This window comes from Arachis ipaensis, chromosome B01, assembly GCF_000816755.2.
Source record: "Arachis ipaensis cultivar K30076 chromosome B01, Araip1.1, whole genome shotgun sequence".
NCBI lineage: Eukaryota > Viridiplantae > Streptophyta > Magnoliopsida > Fabales > Fabaceae > Arachis > Arachis ipaensis.
Genome location: NC_029785.2, coordinates 8,772,097 through 8,785,738, shown reverse-complemented (window position 1 = coordinate 8,785,738; position 13,642 = coordinate 8,772,097).

Genomic DNA, 13,642 nt, shown 5'->3' with positions numbered 1-13,642 from the left:
CTTCAAAAATTAAATAAAAAATACTTAAATATTAAATGCCAACTTGAAGATGCCCTTAGTATATATTACATTATGGAATACAAAAGAAATTTATAACAAATTGAAAACGAAAAAAACATAAAAAGTACTACTAAACAGATACGGTAAGCAATAATAATAATAATAGCAGAAAGAAATTGCTTAGGTTGTAAATACTAAATATACAAATCTAAAAGCCAAGCGTTATATCAAATGCATGGTTCTGGTTTTTCTGAAGTTGCCATGTACATTAAATAAATCGTCCACACATATGCACAGGAACTATTCAGCAGTGGCTGCAGCAATTGTAAAAGCAGCAATTGTAAGAGCAATACCAAACCATTAGCAGATCAGCAAAAAAAATAGTGACTGAATTGAAGCTATATATCAATTAAAAATCCTAGAAAAGCAAAAGAAACATAGAAGTTATTAACAAAGGCAACTTCATCCGTGTTTATGAACCTGTAAATGGACTGGAGCAAATTTAAAAGTAACAAAATCAAAATAGGAGGATTGGTAGACAAGTTATTATTCACAATGCATTGTTAGCAGCAATTGCTTCTTGATTAATACTATCATCATCCATAACTGAAATTAATAAATCATTCATTCACAAAATTGAAAACAATAGTAGTACAAATTATCATTCAGCAACAAATATTATTACATTACGAAACAGCAACAAGTAATCCCTAATCACACTAAACCTGAAATTTCAACAACAGCAAGTAATCCTTAGTCACACTAAACCTGAAATTTCAACAAACATTACAAAACAGCAACAACTAAAAGAAAGAGCAGCAGCACAAAATCAGAAAAAATTAGCAATTTCAGAGTTTCAAAAATTAGCAAACAGAGGCTCTGGGGAGAGAAGACTGAGACATGAACAAGAACTGAAGAAGTGAAAGCAGTGACATTAACCTTCGACGGAGACACGGACGGCGACCGGGGAGACGACGGTGAGCGACGACACGGCGAGCTGCTCCAAGCCAACAAAATAGAGAAGCCACGGAGGACAGGGGGAAGGAGGACGCCAAGCTACAAGAGAGGGCTTGGCCACGGACGACACCGACAGCACGGACAACAGCAGCATTGCGGCAGAAATATTGCAGGGAGAACCCAGGGTTTTGGTTTAGGGATTTAACTTTGCTTCAGAGTAGAGTGATCCACGAATTGGTAGGGGGGTTGTTGGGGGGGGGGGAAGGGGGTGAAGGGGTAAACGCAATGTTGGACATTTTTTTCCTTAAAAAAATTAAAACAGCGCCGTTTATCAAGAACCGGCGGGTTACCGATCCGGTCCAACCGACCGGTTTCCGATCGGTTCGGCGGTTTTACAGCGGTTTGTCAAGGGACGGTTATTAGAGGCGGACCGGACTGTTTTTATCGCCTGTTCCCGGTTGGACCGGTTTAACCGGCCATTTCGGTCTGGTTTTCAGAACATTGGCTAGAACGCCTCTCTCACGCGAGGCTCCTCCAAATCTCATCGAGCTCGTCGTCCCTCACCTCCATCCAGCCACCTCCTCATGCTGCCGCCATCGTCCTTCGAACAGCCACCATCAGCTCGCTCCCTTCCCCTCCATTGCGCAGCAGCCATCGCAACCTTCCTTCCCTTCCATCGCGCAGCCACCATGGGAATGTCAAAGCCTCCGTCGCGCACCCACGCCGCCGCTAGCTCTATTGGTCACTCGGTTCGAAGTTGCTCCACCACTGCTCCTTGTCTTGGTCACTCGGTGTCTCTGTCTCCCTCCATCTCTGTTGAAGGTGTCTTCAAGCTTCCAGCCTTCCAGGTAATATATTTTTGGATATCATTGTTTGATTAATTGATTAAATAACTGTTGTAGTGTTGCATGTCTCTCTCTCCCTAATGAGTATGGTTGAATAATTTTTTGATTCTGTGAAGCTCTGTGAAATGAAGTCACTGAAGCTCTGTTGCATGTCTCTGTCTCGCTAATGAGTATGGTTGAATAATTTTTTGATTCTGTGAAGCTCTGTGAACTGAAGTTACTGAAGCTCTGTTGCATGTCTCTGATATACTGATATAGTGATACTGAATTACTGATATGTGAGTTACTGATATTTTGTTTTTCTTTGAGCTGTGAAGTGTGAACTGATTGAACTGAAGTTACTGAACTGTGAACTTTGTTTAATAATGGTTGTTTACTCCACTGATTTTTCTTTATTTACTGAACTGAATTTTGTTGTTTTTTGAATAGTTGTGAATAATTTCGAATTATTTTGGATGGTGTTTGTTGTGAACTTGAGATTATTGGGTTGGAGTGGGTTGTTGTGATATTGTAATTGGAAAAAACTATTACTAGATTGTTGGTAATGTTTAGGTAGGGATGGCCAAGAACTGCCTAGGAATAATAATGCTGAAAATAATTCTGCTTCAAATGAACCTTGTCTTCAAATGAACCATTATTATTGATAGTGTTATATATTTTGTTACATGAGATTGATGCTGATTTAGATCAAGGTGGTGGTGGTGGTGGTGGTAGTAGTAGTACATTTTATGCTGCACCACTTGATTTTTCTAGTCCAAATAGTGGGCATGAAGGTGATGATATCAACGAAGCAAATCTACAACAAGTTATGGCAGATTTTGATGATTGATGACAAACTTGAATCAATTGGATGTTGGCATCTTATGTTTATGTTTGATTGGTTGTTTTTATTATTTGACTTTTGAGTATGTATTTGAATGAGATCATAACATTCTAGTTTTTATAGTACTTTTAATTTAGATGATATTTTAAGATTTATATTATATTATAATTATGTTTTAATGTGTTTATTTATTATTTTATTATAAAACAGTTTTTTTGATTCAACCACGGTCGAACTGGTTGAACCTATAAACCAATGAACCAGTAGCTAGAGCGGTTTGATGACCGGTTCGGTTTTCAGAACCTTGCTTCAAACCAAGACCCAACCCAAGATCGAAGAAGAAGAATCCAAGAACCGAACTTCAGAACAAAAATGCAAGGCAAGACCGAAGAAGACTTGAAGAAAAAATATATCCATAAAAAATGAAATTTTGCAAACAGAATTATCCAAAATCTAAAAATTAAATCAGAAAGGCTCTGCATACAAGCGATTAGGGCTTGTAAGCATTACAAGTCAATTAACCAATAACCCCCCCAAAACGCGCTGCAGGTGTTACGTCCCTTACACGCGCTATATAAAGATCCCGCGTATATATAACTACCAAATTTAAAAGATTTGTTTCCTTCTTCGTTCTCCATCTTTCCAAATTTTCTCGTTCTTCTTCTCGCGCGTCTTTCCCTGCTTTTTTTATCGTTCTTTTTCCCCTCCTTTCTCACTGGTTTGTTCTTCGTCAATGATGTTAGTTCTTCTCTCTGTAATTTCAGCTTCGTTTTCTTTTCGATTTCTGGTTTCTGAAATCAAAGTTTGAACTCGTTTTGAAGATAATGGATGATTCAACCTCATATTGTCAGCTGAATCAGGGCGAAGTGGATTATGAATTTGAATCTAACGAAGTTTCTGAGGTTTGATTTACATACAATTACTCTGAATTTTGTTGCAGTTATTTGTATAGCATTGTGTAGCTGAATAATTCGTGATCATTGACTGTGAAATTAACGTGTGAACATAAATATGTGGATTGAATCTAATGTATTAGTTTTGATTAATTATCTGCAATTTATAGCAGACGCTCGGGTGTAGATTAGAATTTTTTGGGTGTATTTTAGGGGGAAGTGTGTGTGTATTTACAGTTTATGGCTTTTTTTGTTATTTTAGTTGAGTTGTTGTCATTCGGGTGTATTATATCAGACATAATTGGGTGTATTTTTAGTTTTTGACATGGTGTATTCTGCAGCCTCTCTCTGTTGTTAATGACTAGTTTGTTCCTATTTTAGTTGAGTTGTTGTCGTTCGGGTGTATTAGATCAGACATGATTGGATGTATTTTTAGTTTTTGACATGGTGTATTCTGCAGCCTCTCTCTGTTGTTGATGACCAGTTTGTTCCCAAGGTTGGAATGACCTTTACCACCCTTGAAGATGCTGAAAAATTTTACAGGAACTATGCATGGTTTTCTACAAGAGTTCGGAGCACAAATAGGAAGGGAAACGAGATTAAGAATCAATTGATTACATGTAGCAGAGAGGGAAAATGGAAATCTAAAATATCTCCGACCGAGAAGACGAATCCGACAGCCGGTTTAAACTGTCCTGCAAGAATTTATATACACACATTGAAGGATGTTGGTGCTTGGATCATTTCAAAGGTTGTGTTGGATTATTCACACCCTTGCTGTCCAAGTAAATCAGAGATGCTCAAACAGCACAGGAAACTAAGCATGTCCATTCGTCGTACAATAGAGAATAACGAGGAGGCTGGTATTAGACCAAGCAAAACTTACCAATCATTTGTTGCGGCTACCGGGAGTCATCGCGAGTTAAATTTTATTGAAAAGGATGTGAGAAATTATATTACGAGAGAAGTGCGTAATGTTTCTGAACAAGAAGATGCAAAGGAATTCGGAAAATATTTGTTAAGAATGAAAGAGAAGAATCAGAATTTCTTTTTTGAGCTTGAACTCGAGAAGGATAAATCGATTAAGCTGGTTTTTTGGGCCGATGCAAGAAGTAGAGTTACCTTTGAGTATTTCGGAGATGTTATTTCATTTGACACCACCTACAATACAAACAGGTAATAAACTGTCCCTGTTTATGATGCTAAATTAATGTATTTTTATGAATTCGCCGCAGAGGTGTATATTAGGTGTTTTTGGGTGTATACAAAGCATTTGTTGGGTGTACATAATGATTTTTCATTCTGCACTCTGGTAATTTGTTTCAGGTATAATTTGGTTTGTGGTTCTTTTGTCGGGGTGAATCACCACAGTCAGTCAACACTTCTTGGATGCTCTTTGATGAAAAACGAAGAAATTGAATCATTCAAATAGTTATTTCAATGTTGGCTTCGTTGCATGGGAGGAAATGCTCCGAAAGGGTTTCTCACCGATCAATGCGCATTAATGAAAAGGGCTTTAGAGGCCTGTATGCCAACAACAATTCACCGTTGGTGTATTTGGCACATCATGAAGAAGATTCCAAGTAAATTATATGGGTACAAGGGACATGCAGAAATTGAACAAGAAATGAGCTAAGTAGTTTGGAACTCTCGTAATAAAGACTCATTTGATAGGAATTGGAATGATTTTCTACTGAATTTTGGTCTTGTGGACAACAAGTGGCTTTCAGGTAATGTTTGTTTAAAATCTGCAGCAGAGGTGTAAATTTAATTTTTTTCGGGTGTATTTATAGTCTGTGTTTGGGTGTATTCTGCAAATCTCTATGAAGACCGTCATATATGGGTTCCAATCTATCTGGATCACCACTTCTGGGCAGGGATGAGAAGCACACAAAGGAGCGAGAGCATGCATTCATTTTTCAACAAGTTTATTACCCGGAACAGCTCGCTTATTCAATTTGTCAAACAATATGATAATTGCCTTGGAAGCAGGGAGCAAGCAGAGAGAGAATCAGATGCTGCAGATTTTCATACGGTCATACCGTGTGCAACCAAATCCTCCATTGAAGCTCAGTTTCAAGATGTGTACACTCATCAAAAGTTTAGGGAAGTCCAAGCACAATTCAGAGGAAAGGCGAATTGCATCACTAGATTAACAAATTCCGCTCTAGGCTATTCAGTATACGAAGTTGGAGAACAAGTTTTCAGCTCAATATTCAACAAGTTTGTGGTTACTTACGACTTAGTAGCAGCTGAGGTAAAATGTCAATGCTTATTATTCGAGTCAAGAGGGATATTGTACCGTCACGCACTAAGCGTGTTAAGCTTTGAACGAGTAAGCTAAGTGTCACCTAGATATATACTGGAACGATGGAGCAAGAAGGTAAAGAGGCGACACACACACATCAAGAGCAGCCGCGACGAGCCACTGTTGGAGCCAAGAAGCAAGAGGTTTGACCAATTGGTTTTTCATTCGCAAAATATTTGCGAATTTGCATCAAAATCGGAGGAGCTGACTGCAATTCTGTACTGTGCGTACGATAACGTCATGGTTGAGATGGAATCATTGAAAGCCAAAAGGAAGGGCACATCTTCTTTATCTCACGAAGACGCCAACTTGGAATCCGTTAACGAGCTTCAAAGCCCTCCAAGGATTCGAACAAGAGGACGTCCAAAAAATAGGCTAGGTTCAAAGTTGGACAAACAGATTACAAATACCACAAAGAAGAAGAAAACAAAAGGTTTAAACGAGGTAAAAGTGATATTCTTTAAATATGTGGAGATTGAGTTTAATTTTCTCGTTAATAGTTTAGCTAATATGTGAGTTTGCTATATTCAGTTAAACCTCTTTGATGCTGCATCAGTGGTGCATTCAAATTCCAGCGAATATCAAGGACGTGTTATGAATTATCAGTTCAGGGTACCAACAGCAGCGGATAACTCTTTGGGTGTATAGTTACAGAATATGGGTGTAAAAGCACTGTTCTTTTGGGTGTATTTCTGAATTTTCTTGTATTTCTATTTTTACATATATATACATATATATATTTCAGAATCTTGTTTTTATGTTATAAAATACTGTTTGTTTTTTTTACAATGGTTTAAGTGTTTTAGGTATTAGGGTTTAGGGTTTTAGGTTTTACGGTTTAGGTTTTAGGGTTTACAAGTTAGGGGTTAAGGTTTAGGTTTTAAGGGTTTAGGGTTCAGGATTTTAGGGATAAAGCATCAGGGGGATAGATTTTTGGGTGTATATTCAACTTTCTTTGGGTGTAAAAAATGGCAGGTTATGGGTGTATATTTGGTTTGATGTTTTCCTTCATATTATAGTACCTGTAATTCAGACATTTTGAATACATCAGAGAGAGTTTAATTATTGAAAGAAATTTTACAATAAACTGGATTATAATTGGAAAATTTTTACAGCATGTGTTCAATTTGTTACAAGACTCTATAACATTTACATTAATCAGTGTCAATATCCTTAGAATCTATCTGACAATATGGACTCAATAACAATGAGGATGGCTTGGACAGTCTTATTGCGTTACTTCCCCCTAATGGCTTCAGCTTTGTCTTGATTCATTTCATGGAATAGAATTTGGGAAGCATATTCCACTCTAAAGTGGTCCACCTCGTGCTACAGTTAAAAAAAATATTCTGTTTAATCAACCATGTTAATTGAGTAAAGTAATACAGAGTTATTTAGTTTTAAACACATTTACCTGGGTCCAATTGTCCCACTCATACTTCTTCCTTTTAATATTTGTGGGATGAAATATCTCAAGCCACTTCATTACGTAGATAGCACAGTCATAGCTGAAAACCAAGAAAATAAATTACAAATTACATATAGAAAAGTTTCATTTTCAGAGTGAAAGATTTATACCTTGTCTTTTGGCCTGAGATTTGAAGGTATGGTGGTACAATTTCCTTGTCCTTGTCCCTTGTCTTCAGAGGTCCCCCCAGCATATACTCTAATTCGTGAAATTACATATCCCTTAAAACACAAAACAAATCAGTAATACATGAATAAATTCAATAAATGGATACACCCAAAGGAGCACAAAGTTACACCTTATAATAAACAGAAATACACCCAACTATTAAAATCCAGAACACAAAACCAACTTACAACGAATGTATTCAGCGCAGTTCTCTCATCGGATGGAGATTTCGTGTGATATAGGTCGACTATATAAAATTTCCGCTTTCTTGTATCAGCCAACCATAACCACCAATGTTGTGAATGGCAAACAGGTGCAAAAATCTGAAATATGTTCAGATTGAACACTTTTTTAGTTTATTTGGCACATAAGTAAAAAATGGTAATAAGAAGTTTTAGAAATGAAAACTTACATAACGATGCGATGCTAATTTTTTAAGGTCCAAGAAGGGTATAAACATTGGGTAGTCTTCCACCCTGAATGGCTTATTATTTTTAGGCTGTAAGAATACCCATTGTGGATGATTTCCAAGGGCCATGTTCTGCAAAAATTGCGAACCACAAAATAAATACAGAAAATACACCCAAACGAATCCAGAAAATACACTCAAATGAATAAACAACTTACACCTAATTTAACACAGAAAATACACCCAAATGAACACATAAAATACACCCGATTTAAGACAGAAAATACACCCGAAGAAAAGCAGAAAATACACCCAAAATTCGGTGAAGCAACCCTTACCACAATATCACGGGGAGACAGTATACTTCCTCTTGAAACCTTTTAATCTTTTGCTGGTTTAGGATGAAGCACATGGCAGAGACAATCTAGAAAAAGATGCCGAAATCAATTTTATATCAATCAGAATTGCAGTTAATTTTGGTGATAAAAACATTAATGTTAATGTAATATTACCTCAGCTTCTATATGCGTTTCAGGTGCGAGTGATGCAAGGTGGAGTTTTGACAAAATGTATCTATCTTGGGCTTGGAGGGTGCAGACGGTGTCAAACTCATTAGTTAGTTCATCTGCATATTTCTTCACTCGTATGGCACAGAGATAGCATTTCTCTTTCATGTCAGAACTATGTTGATTCATCCTCGCAGGAGTTTCAAACTTCTTGAAACTCTCTGCGTCACTCTCCTTTGGAATCTGCGGACTTTTTTCTTTTGTTGTCACCCTACCACTTGCAATTTTTTGTACCAGATCCCCTAATTATTCTAGCAGTTTTGGAGTTTCTGGTGTTTTTGCCCTTCCTCCATCTTCTGTTGACACTCCCTCCTGCGTTGCTGCTTCCTCTTGGCTTGAATCAGTGAAGCCAAGGCTGAATGATGGCATCGAATCTGTCTTAGGAACATACGATGCTATCCGTGCCATCATCATCAGTGCAGCAGCGTCTTCTGAGGTTGGATTACTGCGTGATCATGTATAACGTATTATAAGAATAAGAATATACAAATGATAACCAAACATTGATTTTACTCTAATGAACTTACATTTTAGATGGAGCTGGGGGAAGCGTGGGTGTGCTTTCTTCAAGTTGTTGGGGGGGGGGGTTCAGGAGTGCTGCACGATTACATAAAATTAATCATGTTATAAAAAAACTAGTCAGGGATTAATCGTGAAAATATACACCCGAACAGGGGCAATATACACCCAAAATGTAACCAAATACACACCCAAGACTATTTTTTACCTTTTTGTAGTTCCTTCAATTTGTAGCACAGGGGTTGGTTCATTTTCTGTCTCAGGTGTTTCTTCAATTTCCAGCACAGTGGTTGTTTGGGACAGTGGTAGACAAACTTGAATCGAAACTCTAAACAAGAAGAAAAATAAAAGATTAACAAAGCCTCCGAAAATAAAAAGGTTATAAGGTTGAAATTTTTTTAACGAGTTAACATATAATTTAATTTTTTTGACAGAGTTAATGTATAATTTATTGAAGATTGACTTATTGTCTAATTTTTTTTAATTTTGTAGTATATGAAAATAGTGATCTTATTTTTTTATTATTAAAAAATTATTCATAATTTTTTATTATGTAATTAACTTAATTAATAACCTTTATTATTGCTTTTCTACCAAAAAAAATTATATTTATCTTATTTGTATATTTTTTTAATACTAATAAATATGTAGGTATTTGTACTATTATATTTATTGTCTTAGATAATGGCTTAAGTTACTTATTTCGTATGTTAAATAATATAAATTATATTTTGTATATTAAATTCATCAATTTATCCATATTAAGAGGAGAAAAATTATGCAATATAGATCGTATGTTATAAAGATTAGTTGATTTACATATAAATTATCTTTTAAAAAATAAAGAAATAATTTATCATAAACCTCCGCAATAGCCTTGGGATGGTTGTTCCTGTGCCTGTGATTCCGGGTAGACTCAGCTAGATCAGTGATCAGTTGCCACGCTTCTTCTGCCGTCTTGTACTTCTTTAGAGAACCATTACTCGCACCATCTAATGTAGTCTTGTCTTGAGGCTTCATGCCTTGTGTGAAATAGCTTATCAACACCAGCTTGTCAATCATGTGGTGGGGACATGAGTTTAGGAGATTTTTGAAACGTTTCCAATACTCATAAAGTGTCTCTGATTCACCCTGAATAATGCAGGAGATTTCTTTTCTTAGTCTATCAGTAACTTCAGTAGGAAAGTATTTGTCCAGGAATTCCCTTCTGAGCAGATCCCAATTAGTAACAGTTGCTTCAGGTTGAGTGTAGTACCATTCCCGCGCCTTTCCCTCAAGAGAAAACGGGAAGACGGATAGAAAAATAGCAGTCTCATCTGCACCATGACGCCTAACAGTTGAGCAAGCTGTCTGAAAATCTCTGAAGTGCTTAAGAGGCTCTTGAGCAGGTAAGCCATGAAACTTAGGCAGAAGATTGATTAGCACAGTTTTCAGTTCAACATCTGCAGCCAGATTTCGCACTTGATATGGTGGCAGTGTGAAGTCTGGAGCTCCTGCTTCCTGGAGAGTAATCCTTCTGGGCTCCGCCATATTATCTGCGCGTAAATCAATATAATCAGTAGCAGAGGAGCTTGTTTCTTCCTTAAATTGCGCTTCAGATTCGCCCTCAGACAGGATTGGTGAATTGGCAGTAACCACTTCACCACCCTCAGAGGCTAACCGACGCCGAGCCCGCCTTATACGTGAAATAGTTCTTTCAATTTCGGGGTCAAACGCGGCTAAGCTCGGATCTGGTAACGAACGCATCATTCAATGAAAGAAACATAGAGCTCGGGGTAATAAAAATAAAATAAAATATGCAAATATGTAAAATTAAAATTATTTACACTAACCAATAACTTAGCACACTATTGCAACTCCCCGGCAACGGCGCCAAAAATTGACGTGCGAAAAATTGTCGATTAAGAATTTATAGTGAACTAACGTTGCGAGTATAGTTCTTAACCAACGAAAAATCCGCGTATCAATTTAAAAAGAGTGGTCACAATTTTAAGAATAAAATACTAGGAGTAGAAATCTCAGGTCGTCTCGCAACGAGTTGCTAAGAGAGTGCTATTTATTGATCAAGAGGTTTCTGAGAAGTTTGGAGTTGGAGAATGGAAGTAAAGCGATGAAAATTAACAAGAGATTCTGTTTAATTAAGATAAAAGGCCTTGACTAGGAGAAGATTAATCGGAAGTTCTATCCTTGTTGGTTTTTCCCAGGATTAATAGTAATTGGTTGTTGTTTCTACTTAGTTAACCCTTACCGAATAAGGGAAAGTCAAGTAGTTGAGCCAACTTCTATTCACAAGTCCTAATTCTCTCCCTTGGGAAGGACTAGCGTCAGTGACTAGAGGGCCAACCAATGACTTCCAATTACCAATTAACGCTGGAGTATTCCAACTCAAGGGTCTCCTATTAATCAATTCCCAAATCAAGTTGGGAGTCTACTCCATTGACATAAATGCCATTTTCATAAACCATAAAAGGGAAAGAAAAGAAGATATGATAAATTAAATAGAATAATAACTGAGAAATTAATTAAAGGTAAAAATAGTGCTTTGCATTAATAAATTCCAAAATCAAAGATATTCATATGTAACTCGTGAATAAGATAAATGGGAATTAAAAGAGTACGGGAATAAGAAAACAAACTGTAATGATAAAGACTTCAGTGGAGGCAGTGACTCTCCTCAATTATCCAATCCAAAATGTAGAACTAGAAAAAGGTATGACTATGAAGAACCCTGGAGGAAGTAGTAATTCTTCCAGATTCAAAAACTAAAACTCAAAACTGGACTCATGATTGAGAATGTGTGAATGTGTCCATGTGTGTTGAGTGTCTGCTATCCCCTGGCTCTAGTCTGTGTTTCTGGATCGAAAATTGGGTCCAAACTCAGCCCAAAATCGCCCTCAGCGTCTTCTGCAAATTCTGCACGTGACGCACGTCACGCGTACGCGTCAGGTGCGCGTCCGCGTCGATGGTGTTCTGTGCGTGTCACGCGTATACGTCAGGTCCGCGTCCGCGTCGCTATGGAATGCGTCCAGTTGCGCGCACGCGTTAGGTACGCGCGCGTCGATCCTCGCTGGTCAGCTCCTTGGTTTCTTGTGTTCCTTCCATTTGTGCAAGCTTCCTTTCCATCTTCCAAGCCATTCCTGCCCTATAAAGACTGAAAACACTTAACACATAGTTCACGGCATTGAATGGTAAAAAGGGAGATTAAAGATACACAATTTAAGGGCTTAGGATGCAAGTTTTCAACCATAGAACAAAATTAGGAAAGATTTGTAAATTCATGCAAATAATATGAATAAGTATGCAAAGAGTTGATAAAGACCACTCAATTCAGCACAAGAATAACCATAAAATAGTGGTTTATTAATACACAAATGTAATTAGATGATGCATCTGAAAAATAGTAAAAGGAAGATAGAATGAATAAACCAGAAGCATAGCCATATGTCTTTGACTGTGGCAAAAAAAGAGTTTACATCCTCAACGACTATAGCAATATTGTAGGCGCAGAAAGTCATCATAAGGTTGTCCACAGAGACAACATACATAAAATCATGGAATAAAGCAAAACCTGCCTCTCTATAAGGTCATTCACAGCGAAGAGTGAAATCGCGATGATGCTTCTTGCAATCCCTTGCACTTAAAGCTCCAAATTCGAAAAATATCTCTCACATGTCACGTCCTTTCCTTCTCCTTCGCACCAAGATCGACTTTCACAGCAACGTCTCTCACTCTCTATGTGACCTTTCAGTTCAACTCTTAGTAAAAAAATGAGAGACTTAGTCAGAGTAACTAGTAATAAGGGTAGATAATTAGGGCAAATTCAAATTGACTTAGAAATTTTATAGTTAGGATTAGGATTTATTTAATTAAAAATTTCAGCTCAAAACAAAGTTGCCTTGTCATCAAATCACGATGGCCACCTCAGCATCGTTCTTATTCAAAATGTACTCCCGCGAGTTTAAGGGTACATTTGTCAAATTTTAAAATTATTCGAGAACCATTTTGTCAATAACAAAAGTCAGATATTATTTTGTTAGTACCAGAATTTTTTGGATACCAATTTAATATTTATCTCTTATATTTTATATACAAATTGAGTACGGGTGGCGGGTATTCGATTACCCGTCCGAATCCAAACCAAACCAATTAAATTGGTTCTGGAACCAACGGGTAATCGGGTCTAATCCGAACAAAACCAATGATTCTCTCTAACAATTGGTTCGGGTAACGGTTTTGGGATAAGAAACCCGAACCAACCTATAATCTCGATAATATATTAATTAAATAAAAAATAAAAATTTAAAAAATATATATGTCTTTTAATATATTTGAATTTTAATATCTTTAGTATTTAATATGTTTGGATTTTAATGTGTTTAATTTTTAATATATTTGCTATTTAACATGTTTGGATTATTTTTATTAATTTTTCATGTTTATTGTATTTACAAGAATTTTTAAAATAAAAATTTTATTTTTTTTATTGTTTTGATGAATTTTTATTTCATCGGGTACCCAATTATCCGAACCGAATAAATCCGTTTTTAATTGGTTTATCTGGTTCAGGTATACACACAAAAACATGCAAATTCAAACTAAATCAAACCGAACCAATTACAATTCAATTGGTTCGATTCTAATTTAATATTAAATCCGAACCAATTCGACCCGTGTTCACCCCTGCAC